Below are 12,353 nucleotides of genomic sequence, written 5' to 3' on the forward strand. Positions count from 1 at the left end.
AAAAAAAAAAAACTTTTTGTATTTATTTTACTCTACAGGAATAACAGGAGTTTCAATTGGATATATTTATGCCACATCAACACACAGCTAAAGTGAATACTTGAGAAATGAATTGCCTTACAAAAAAAAAAAATCAAATTTTTTATGAATCGTACCGTTTCATTTCCCCTATTCATTTTTTTCTCCGCAGTACGTCCTCGCCAATCCGTCTTCATTAGGTAAAAGAGGTAATCGCAGCTGCACTGCTGCCCTCTGTTGAACATCAGAAGAATTTCCTAAGTGAGTAGGAAAGGAAAAAGTTTACATACAATGGTTGCTTCAGGTCAGTATTGGACAGCGTAAAAACAGTTGTTTTTAAATACGATCATTTAAATTTTTCCTTTTTCGAGAATAAGTTTTGAAAATTTGATAAGGAAGTAGCATTTTATTTTAACACAAGTTCTTTTATGCCTGTTAATTAGCGTTTACTTTTATCGCATATAGTGTAATTGTGTTTTAAAAAAGGGGCAGGGCAGAATTTAACGACTTTCCGCTTTTATCCTCTTAAAAGGTGAAGAAAATCTATCGAGAGCTCGAAATTGAGAGCGCTCCCAAAAGCAAACGTATCAAGCTTTTTATGTTATTTTAACAATATATGATTTCAAACAATTACTATTTTTTCTTTCTAATTTTTTTCCCAAAAAAGCTAATTGTTTTTATTTTTTAAAAGACATTAAAAATATTTGTTTGAAAAGACTTTCTCCCACTGCACTCAATATTTTGTTTCCCCAAAAAATTTTCTTCAGAGCAAAAAGACCAAAAATATAGAAAAAAAAATTGAAGTAACAAAAAAGTTTTAATCATTTTAAGCATATAAGATTAAGTTTATTTTAAGCTGACTGTCAAAGGTAATAGGAAAGAGCAGTTATTTTGAACACTATCACTAAATCTCAGATTTCAATACGATAAAATCTAAAAATACCCTTAAGATATTTTTAAGAGACATCTGAAACAGCAAAAAAAAAAAAAAAAAGATGTATTCAAAACGAAAATACGCTCTAATAGTTAAACAATGTCCTTATGAAACATCATTTACTTCGTAAAGTTAGAATTGCAATAAAAAAAACATGCATTTTTAATAACATTTGAAATAATTACAAAACGCTAAAGTTAGAAAACTGAAAAAAAAAAAAAAAAAAAAAATATGACTGACACTTCAGTCTTTTATGTATACATTTAAATGTGTTTCAAAGCATCTCTTTCTTGAGATTACAAAAGGCTAGAAATACTTATATAATAGGACCAAACAGTAGTAATATATTTAGTCCTGGAGAGGACATTTCATTCTATATTTCACTAACGTCTCAAATTATATTAATGTTTTGTCAAGTTTAAACTTTTTTAGCAAGAGTGTAATGAATGTTAACAATATTAAATCAAGAATTAAAACGGAAGATCACACAAAATACAGAGTGATCACAAAAAATACAAAGTGATCACAGGAAATACAAGATGAGTACAAATAATAAACCCGATTTCAAAAAAAAAAAAAAATCATGTTTTTTAAAATACTGCACGCGTTACAATAACTGATACACGAACTTATAGACAAATATAACAAGTTTTTTTTTTTCCAATTTTTTAAATACAGGGTGAGCACAAAACATGGACCCAGTTTCACAAAAATTATATTTTTGAAATTATTGCACATGTTACAATAAGTGATGCATGAGTTTATAGAAATATATAACAAGTATATTTTCAAATTATATTAAATACAAAGTTAGCACAAACGATGGACCCGATTTCAAAAAAAAAAAAAAATCATATTTTCTAAATTACTTCACATTTTACAGTAAGTGATACACGAATTTATTGAAAAATATAACAAGTTTTTTTTTTTTTCCAAGTTTGCTAAATGGAGGGTGAGACAAATACTGAATTCGATTTCAAGAAAATCATATTTTCGAAATTTTTTCGCATGTTACAGCAAGTGATACATAAATTTATAAAAAAATAAAACACGTTTTTTTTTCAATTAAGTTAAATACAGAGTGAGCAAAAATGATGGACCCGATTTAAAAAAAATAATATCTTCGAAACTACTGCACATATTACAGCTCGTGATGTATGATTTTATAGAAAAATACAACAAGAGAGTTCCTCCCCCTCCCCCAATAATGTCAAATACAGGGTGAGCACAAATGGTGAACTCGATTTCAAATAAAAAATAACATTTTCAAAATTACTGCACATAAGTAATACATGAATTTATAGAGAAATATTACAAGTTTCTTTTCAGTAAAATTCAATTACACAAATGTGCAATGTGTGAGCACATTGTACAAAATATTGAATTTCAAATGATCAGTGTTAGAGCTTTTTGCTACACGACATCTAGTTTGTAATCCAGTTCGTTCCATACATTTTTGAGTATCATTCTGACAATGGTTCGTGATGCTGTACAAATGCATTACTGGAGTTTTTGTAGTGCTAAATATCTAGAGGAATATCGTATATTTTTTTCCTTTGTCTACTCGAGAAAACCTTTCACTTAATTTAATTGTTGGTAAATGATTGGAAAATCATCAATGATTTAAAATTGTCATTTGTTGCCACATTCTTTTTGTGAACAAATAATATGTTTTTTATTAAAATAAGCAAGACTTTTAAAATGATTTTCTTTTCTAAAATGTGGACGAAAAATGGGCTTGAAGAGTTTACTCGCCACAGAATGGTTTAGCTAGATATTAGCCATCTTGCTTCTCAATAAGCTCTTTTTTCACACATATATTCACGCTTGGCTGGTTAATTTAAACACCATATATTATCATAGCGTAAATTATTGCACCAGGCAATAAAGACATATCTTCAGGAAGTGGACATGACACTATGATGGGGTAGAAGAAACAAGCGAACTCCCTCCTTGGCAGAGGTCGAGTGAAAAGAAATCACCAAGAGATAAAAATTCGCATGGCCCTAAGATCAGGATTCGCTTGACGGAGTTATGGAATTCTTATTTATTTGTTCTGAACATTAGCAGTTCGTAGATCTTTGGAGGTATCTAGTGAAAAAAAGTTACTTACCAGTCGAGTGTGAAATGAGAGTTGTTGGAGTTTCCGAAATTGAGTTGTTTAGTGTGTAATGACTCACAACAAGAACGATATCTTGCTATCGGCAAATTTAACGAAGCAGTTGTGATTGAGATTTGGAACGAAAATGGACAGTTAGTGTGTGTTTATCCGTAAATGCTGACAGAATGGAGAATTTGTAATGGGCCGGCGTTTTGATTTGAATCCCGACGAATTCCGCAGACGAGCAATTTTGGGATTATGAATATTTTAAAGCGCATCATAGGAGGATATATGTTAATCACGGAATGCCATTTTGGCTTCGTTTCGGCTGGAAGCTACCCGGATTTTCAATTAATGAATATTGAACTTGATCAATCATTTACACGAGTTTGACATTTTTACGCATATATTTGCACTTGGCTATCGGAATTTTAAATTTTGATTTTTAAGAGTGATATATTAGAGCACATGCGGAACCGGACACATATTTCGAGTGTGACAGCGCTGTCACGCCCACCAAACGCGCAAATCATTACTTTTGAAGTACAAGAAAAGTCTTCAGAAAGCTGATATTTCACATTGTGATACATAATGATCTTTTGTATTGGAACATATCACAATTAAAGTTTAAAATTGGAGAAATGAAGTGCAAATATATGCGTAAAAGTATTTCATTTGTGGAAAAAGTGCTGAGCAAATCCAAGGGCGGGCACAGAAATTTTGCGGCTGGTCACAAATGATTTTTTCAGGCCCCCTTCATATTCCCCCTACGTCCCTACATATATTTCACCGCTCACTTAAAATGTTTTTGCTCCCATTCAGACTCGGGGCCGGCCAATAGGTGTCCTTTCTCCCCCAAACCCCCTGCATACCCTTATAAAATTATATTCAAAGAAAAGTTAGCATGTCTGAAAGTTTCAAATTAAAAAGTATGTCTTTTTAAATCGAAAGCCTTAATGCCGATCATTAAAAAATTGAAAAATGTTTCCGAACTGCTACCGAAACATTTTTACTAAATTTTATTCTGCTTACGGGGTGAACATACCTCTCTGCATTGGGAAAATACCTATTGTTAACATACCCAACATGATATAGTTCCTAAATACAATAAATCATATATGAAGATTTTGACTGAATACACTAGTTCAGATATGGAGATTTTAATTGACAATGCTTCTTAACATTTATACACATTATTACTTAAATATTTCAAGAATCTTAGACTTGCTTAATTTTAAACACTTTTCATTACATCATATTTAACATTTTGTTTTATATGTTTGTCTTTGATCCACTAATACAATATTTAATTACACTAGAAAGATGTAAAGGTGTCATTTGCTTTTACGTTTAGAAGAAATTATCCTAAGGAATAGGGATTTTTGACGACATTGAGTGTGATTTGTAATTATAAATAGCATTATTTTAATTATGTGAGTCAAAGGTGGCCAACGTTTCTAAGGTAGACCCCCCCCCCCAAAAAAAAAAAGTAGATGTAATTTTACTTTTAATTAAAAAGGGTACTTCTGCACCTACATAACAAAGCATTTATGTGCAATGCAAATGGCTAAATTCGAAGAAATAGTGGTAGATCATCTTGATTGGTCTACCACTATATGCAGTGATTTCACTTTTGAGGAGGAATAGTTCTAATTTCTAGGTAAGATTATATTTCAATTTACATTCATTTAAATTCTTAGAACCTTGAGTTAAAGCACGTTTCCTTCTCATAATGTTTCTTTTTCTTCAACCACATTTTCTTAAATTCACTTAAGCTGTAATAAATATAAGATATTGCTAATTTTGCAACCTGCGAATGGCGACCCTATGCATGTTTCCAAGGTGGCCACCACAAGAAAAATAATATGTTAACTAATGTAGTAAGCTAATTTTTGGAATTTCACGGTATTAGCTAGTTCTTGACATCACACATTGCTCTATAGTCATCTTTTAAAATAAATCCGGAACAAGTAAGCCAAGATAGCGTAGGAAAGAAGAAATAGATCTTTTGTAATTTTTCCCGACCAATTTCCTTGCAATAATTTTTTTCCCGTGATTAAACATTGTATTACTCTTCTAAATGTAAAAATAGCTTAATCACTCATTACCTGTAACTCACCTACCTTATTATATTTCATGGTTTAAATGCAGCCAGTTTTAACTTATGATATCAAATGCTAATAAGATATTTGCTTTACCGGTTTAAAAGCATTTAAAAACTTTACACCGGTAATGGAGACTCATTTTTTCTAATTTTTTCCGTTTAGGAAAAGAAAAAAAGCAAAATGAATGGTAGAAAGACAAAAAAAATTCTGCTGCTAAAATCTGAAATTACTAGCAAAAGCTTTTGAAATTTCAAATTTACAGCGAAGAATATAAAAAAATAATTTTATAGATGTTTTATTAAAAAATACATTGTTATTTCTTTATATACTGTTATTTGCAAAAAAAAAAAAAAGAATATATTTTTTTTTATTTATTTATTTTTTCTTTTTGAAAATGTTATTATTTTACTTTGTCCCTACATTCCGAAATTTTGTTGTGCAAATGGAAATGATGTGTTTGATTTATTTTACGTTTTTTGTACCCTGTAAAAAACCATGACTTATAACTGACAGAAGAAAAAAAATTATTTCTGCATTTTCTTTTTTATATTGATGTTATCAACTGGTGACTCATATTAATTACAACTATTTTAAAACGTATTTAAAATAAAAAATAATGTTTTTCAAATCTTTTTCCAGAAGCTTTTAAAAAATTGGTAGCAAAAAATCAATGGGAATAACTTCAAAACGCATTTTAAAACTAAGTTCATTTTGTTCTGATGGATGTCCTTAAAAATTTAATGCACATATTAAAATCTTCTAACTTTTTAATGCATGCATTTTTTACACATTCTACAGCACTTTGCAAATTTCTTTTATTTGTTTTTACTGGCTTAAAAGCAGTTTGAAGTTTTTTACCGGAAATGAAGACTCATTTATTCTAATTTTTTCCGTTTAGGAAAAAGAAAGGAAAGAAAAATGAACCGGGGAGAAAGACGGAAAAAATCTTTTACTTTCACCTAAAATTTGAAATTACTAGCGAAGGCTTTTGAAATTACAAATTTACTGCCAAAAGTAAAAAATAATCAATCCAGTGCAAGTTATATTGAAAAATACAATAATCATTTTTTATGTACTGTTATTTTCAAAATAAATTTAAATTTGATTATTTAGAAAATGTAAGGTATCTTAATTATTTCCCTTTGCAACACATTCCCTAACTTCGTTTTACAAGTGGAAGTGATGCGTTTCATTCATTTTACGTTGTTTGGAAACCTGTTAAAAACCATGCCTTATAACGGCGATAAAAAAAAAATAAAAAAAATAAAAAAAAATCGTTCTACATTTTCTTTTTGTACATTGATATTATCAACTGGTGATTCACGTTAATTACGACCATATTTTAACGTATTTAAAATAGCATATAATGTTTTTCACATCTTTTACTAGAAGTTTATAAAAAAAAAAAAAAAGAAGGGGAAAAAATCAATGGGAATAATTTCAAAACGTATTTTAAAACTAAGTTCACTTCATCCTTATGGACGTCATTAAAAATGGAATGCGCATATTAAAATGGCACTGTCTAATGCATGATTTTTTTTTTTCTTTACATACTCTACAGCACTTTCCAAATTTCTCTTATTTGTTTTAACCGGCTTAAAAGAAGTTAAAAACTTTACACCGGAAATGAAGACTCATTTTTTCTAATTTTTCCGTTTAGGGAAAAAAAAAAGAAGAATAAGAAAAGAAAAAAAGCGAAATGAATGGGAGAAAGAAAGAATCTCCTACTTTTCGCCCAAAATCTGAAATTACTAGCGAAGGCTTTAGAATTTAAAACTACCGACTAACTCATCAGGCTAAGTAGGGTTGCAAATTTAACTCGCACAGTTTGCTCCGGAGGAGACACGTTGTTAAGAAGCACGATTAAAATAGAGAACGGAGGAAGAAAAAAAAATAAGGCGTAAAAAATAAGAGCAAAAGACATCAACGTGAAAAAAGGGAAAAAGTTGTTAGAAGAAACAGCACCCATTACGATGGAAAAAAAAGTAAAAGAAAACCTTAAGAAAAGAATTAGACAACGAAAAAACACTGCTCGCGCATGCGTATCGTTGGCAGTCGGCTCCCCACCATTGTAATTACTACTGCAGATAAAAACTCATTTTCTCTATTTTCCATTCTTAATGAAAGTAAAACAGCAGTAAAAAAGCACTTTGCAAGGGGCTTAATAAGAAAGCCTAAAGAGCAAAAAAAAATTCTGACTGTAAGAAACAATACTTAGAACAGTACGTTAAACGTAAAAGCATGTAAGCTTAGCAAAGGGAAAAATTGGATGAAGTTAGTTTGGCGAACTAATAAGAAAGAAAAAAAAACTCACTCTCCTAAAAAGTTTTTTTCCGCCCTTGTTAATAACATATGCATCCACTTAAAGTTTTCTAAATTATACATTTCAAGACGCGCTCTAATTTCGCCTCTAAAATTTCTCATTTGAAAAGAATACAACTGAGGGGGAGGGTCTGCCCAAAAGAAATATCACCATGACCGGAAGTTGTGTTTTTATAAAAGACAAGGCTCATTTGAGGCGCTTCGTAATAACTAATAATGATAAAGAACTTTTTAGGGGCAAAGAAGAACCATTGAAAGATTATACGCTGTATCCGAATCTGCTGTTTTTATGTCCTGATTTTAATTTGTTTCCTTTTACTTAAAATACAGCCTTGGATAATGAGCAAGAAGCTCATTAAGACCCGAATATGGCCCAGAGAGATGTATGCGTAGCTTGTGCGGCATTGAGTTAACTCAGCCCCTAAGTTTCACGGCACAAGGTACTTAAATCCCTTAAGTGCAGTAATTAACGTCTGGCGTTCATTGTTCATTGCCGGGCTAAAATGCACCCCATTAGGCGTTCTTTTTAGTAGGAGGGAAAAAAAATATTGCTGTAATTTCGCTGGGAAAACGTCGTGTGAGAGAAATGTCAATAAATAACGGCGACGTAAGGGATAGAAAAAATATTAATTTTGCTTCAGCCGAAATTAAAAGATTTTCAGATTTCATTATTCGACTTGGTATTTTGTAACAGTGAAGATCGATTTTTTTCCCGTTGAAGGCTCACAAAATAGTTGTCAAGATTTATTAAGTGCCTAGCGGTACCCGCACGGCTTTGCCCGTAATAGAAAAATTAAAAGATCTTTTGGTTCGCCTGTATATTTACAAATAATGTATGGCGAATTTTCTCGCCAATTGGCTTGTACCCATGTTACGGTTCCACGTTATGATAATTTCGTATCTCGCCAATTGGCTTGTGCCCATGTTACGGTTCCACGTTATGATAATTTCGTAATTCACTCGTCCATCTTAAGATATTTTAGTTCAAAAAATTGAAATAGAAAAAGAACAAAATCGAATTTTCGAAAAATCGCTTCGAGGTGCACACCCCCATGCTACAAACTAACTTTGTGCCAAATTTCATGAAAATCGGCCGAACTGTCTAGGCGCTATGCGCGTCACAGAGATCCAGACATCCTACAGACATCCAAACATCCTCCGGACAGAGAGATTTTCAGCTTTATTATTAGTAAAGAAGAAATGACATGTCCAAACGACTTTTCCTTTTATGTTTCTACACTTAAAATAAATGAGCACTAAATGTTTACATATTTTCAATCTGGGCATCCAAATTTTGGCTAGCGGGCCAGAAGTCGCCCACGAGAATCTAAAATGTGATTCCTGGCAACTGGCCAGATTTTAAGTTGCATAAAACAGCATAGTTAACATTATCAGGTATGTCTAATTAAAGTGTGAGAGCTCCTTACATTATTTTTTTTTTGTGAGTTTCTAAATGCACATTTTAGGAAAGATGCAACGTCAATCGTTAAAATATTCACTACTATCACATAATTAAAATTATGTATTAATTATTCATAAAAAAGCTAGATTGATACTGGAAAAAGACATTGGAGAATATATCTAAGGTTACACAAAATATTACTAACAGGCAATGAATGGAATGTTTCCCCAAATATTAACTAATCATAATTAATTTTCAAAAAAATCATGTCTAGGACTAGGTAGTTACTGAAATAAACCAATCTGGAATCTATTTTTAAGTAATTTTAATTTTTAATGTTATAATGTTGTTAAGTAATTTTAATTTTTAATCAGTAATTAATGAATGTTTGCTCTGATATTAAGAGAGAATTTTTTACTTCCGCGTAGATTAATCTGACACCAGGCGGATTATAACAGAAGATTTGATATAAAAATCGAAACGTGTTTTCAAATTCTAGGAATGCCATTACGTCGTTTGATTAAAAATGTAGTTATTACATAGTTCAATTAATGTTCAAAAACAAAAATATGACCGTGATTCTGAACTTCAATTTGTAAAGCCCCATCTGAAGTCCTCGGACTAAGAATTAATATCCAAATGTGATATTTATTCATGATACATGTTGGGTTAGATTCAATAGATTTGGATGGATCATTAAAAAGCTTTTGAAATATCCTGGAGATCTAGTCTCATGAATTCAACCTGAAAAGTTAAAAGAGCTGTAATTTCATTACTCACTGTGATTTTTTTCCAACATGAGATATTTTCAGTTTATTAAAATAATTTATCTTGCTGATAAAATCACATTTTCATCAGTTAGTTTATCTGAAAGTCAGTTTGATTGTGCGCCTCTATACAAAAAAAAAACTACACCCAAAAGCTGTATGTAACCAAGTAAGCCTATTTCTAATGCTGGTTTATAGAGGTGGGGAATGTAGTTCTTTTTAATAATCCGTTAATCAGAGGATCGTTCATTCTTTTGATCCGTTCATTCAACTCGTTCATTTGAACGACCTTGTTCATTCAAAAAATCTGCAGGTGATCTCTGTGAGCGCCATTCTTACTTACGATCGAAATGCTTCATTAAATCAGTAATATTCTTTAGGAAAAATAACTAAAATTATCTAAAAGTAAGAAAATATTTCTATGAAATATGTGGATGTAGAATATCCACTTATATAGTGGAAGTGAAAGTAGATGTAGTTTCTATGGAATGGTGTTGGATGTAGAATGTTCAATTAAACACAATTAAGCTTCTTCTTCGCCAGTGGATGGGGAACAGCATACCCTAAAACGAGCCTCACAAGTTTTGGAACGCGTAGCGAGTCAGCAAGCAAACAAGGCGAAAGCATTTCTTGATACATTAGGGTAACACCCCCAGTAATTGACAGGTCACCAGTGATTGGCTTTTCCAACAAAAATGTCCTAAAATAAGATTAGAATCCAATCTTCTAAAAGTAGAAGGCTATATACCAACTGAACGTACATTTACTTTAAAGATTACAACTTCAACTCATGTTATTAAATGGTAGCACACTACATAGGAAAGAGAAACAATTGTGTCTTTTGTCAAATCAGCTATTTTTGTTGCAAAAGCTTCTTCTCTGGCTTAAGGAAAGCATGCGCATCAATCCATTAAATTCCGACTTAAAATATATTTTTAAATTTTGGTTGTCAAAAGTATTTTTTAGTTGAAAGGTGTTACTTTAAGTGGGTAGAAGCACATTTTTTGTCCCTTTTTGGATTTTTGAAGTAATGATGGATGCCATTTAGTGGTGCTTCAGTTTTGCTAGTCTCCAGTAATTGGCACATGTGCCTCGTATGTGTTGCGCAATATGTCACTAGTTTGATTTTTGTTACTTTTGCAGCAACTATATTAAATGGGTTCTACTATTGATTTGAATCCTACGAAATATACGGTTAAATTTGTAAGAGAAGAAATAAAAGCAAATATGTATGATCATCAGTCAGATATTGCGACAGTAAAGAATTCTTTCATTTTTTATGGCCCCTTAGAATCATCGGGTTAATATTGCTTTTTCTGTGGAAGCAGCTATAATTCGTAAAATCAAAACTGCATACCTACTAATGAAACAGCAATTATCTCGATATTTTTTTCATGCAACACTCCAAATTTATTTTTATTTCTCTTAAATACTTTTACAACGTCGAGATGTGTGCTTCAACATTAATTTATGTAAAATTACCTACTTTAAATTAATATTAATTATGCTTCTTATTATCATAAACTTGTATGTAAAAATGTAATCTAAACCTTAAAAATAAAGTGATTTTCCAGTTCTAATAACATGTGCCGATTACTGGATCACAAGGTGTCATAACTGGGATATCAGGTTCCAATTACTGGTGACTTTTGAAAGATTTTATACATATATTTTTAATAAAAATATCAATTTAAGTATTTTTGCTTTTAGTGAACTAAATAGATGCACAGATGTGCATTCTTCGATACAAAAATATTTTCAAGTGAATATTTTTTTCTAAGGTGATGAAAACAAAGGTTAAGGACAAATTTTTAAAGTGCCAATTACTGGGTTGTTAACCTGTAAAGCAAATGCTGATGTAAATACAAATGTTCTTTAAAGCAATTCAGAATACGATTTGAAGAAAGAAAATATTACATTAATTTTAAAAGAATTACGTAGTTACAAATAATTTACTTTAAATTGGTTTTAAAACCTTTTTTTTTTTTATAAATTGAACACCTGCTTTTTAAATAAAAACTGGCGTAAGTTGTAGAAACTGAGATTTTTTGACCAAAAAACAGACATCTGTCAACCATGACAACTACCCAAAAGAAAAAAAATTCGTTCTTTCAAATAATTTTTAAATCTACAGCACAGTATGTACACTTATAGTATTACCAATAGACCATGTATATAGCGGAAAAAAGTAACAACAAATACATCGGTAGCTTAGTGGGAGTACTGGGAAACTTAATTTAAAAAAAAAAAAAAAAAAGATTCACCTAAATATTAGGGAGCTTCAAAATTATTTCACTGCACCAAGAGAACAGAAAAAAAAAAAAAAAAAAACACACACACACACAACACCTTTTTAAATGGAGGAAAAAAATCAAACAATAATAATCCTTATTAAAAATCTCTGGATATTGAATGTTAAATAAGCGACTTGGAAGCAGCCAAACAAGTTGAAAATAAAGCCAAATCAATGTAGATGGTTGTTGATAGAGAAGACAAAAGGATCGCCAGAAAAGTGATAAAAGGTATTTTTAGCACAATTTTGGGCGACAAAAATCGTGAGAAGAATTTTAGCAGGTGCGTGGAACAGGAAGTGGAAAGTCCAAACGTTTTGTTAGTAGTCCCAAACAAGTTGAACAAAACATTACTAATGGATACATTGGAAAATTGCAAATGAACTGCAATGGTTATTGAAAAATGTCGAATA

The 12,353-nt window shown here is 31.0% G+C and overlaps 1 long non-coding RNA gene across 1 annotated transcript in view; it reads right to left on the reverse strand.

Moving 5' to 3' along the window:
- The window catches only part of LOC129226059 (uncharacterized), a 272,294-nt gene that overhangs the window by 150,904 nt on the left and 109,037 nt on the right, over positions 1-12,353 (reverse strand). Inside the window, exon 2 of the long non-coding RNA XR_008580765.1 lies at positions 156-275. This is a non-coding gene — a long non-coding RNA (uncharacterized LOC129226059). The remainder of the gene's footprint in view (positions 1-155; positions 276-12,353) is intronic.

Source organism: Uloborus diversus, chromosome 7 (genome assembly GCF_026930045.1).
Source record: "Uloborus diversus isolate 005 chromosome 7, Udiv.v.3.1, whole genome shotgun sequence".
Classification (NCBI taxonomy): domain Eukaryota; kingdom Metazoa; phylum Arthropoda; class Arachnida; order Araneae; family Uloboridae; genus Uloborus; species Uloborus diversus.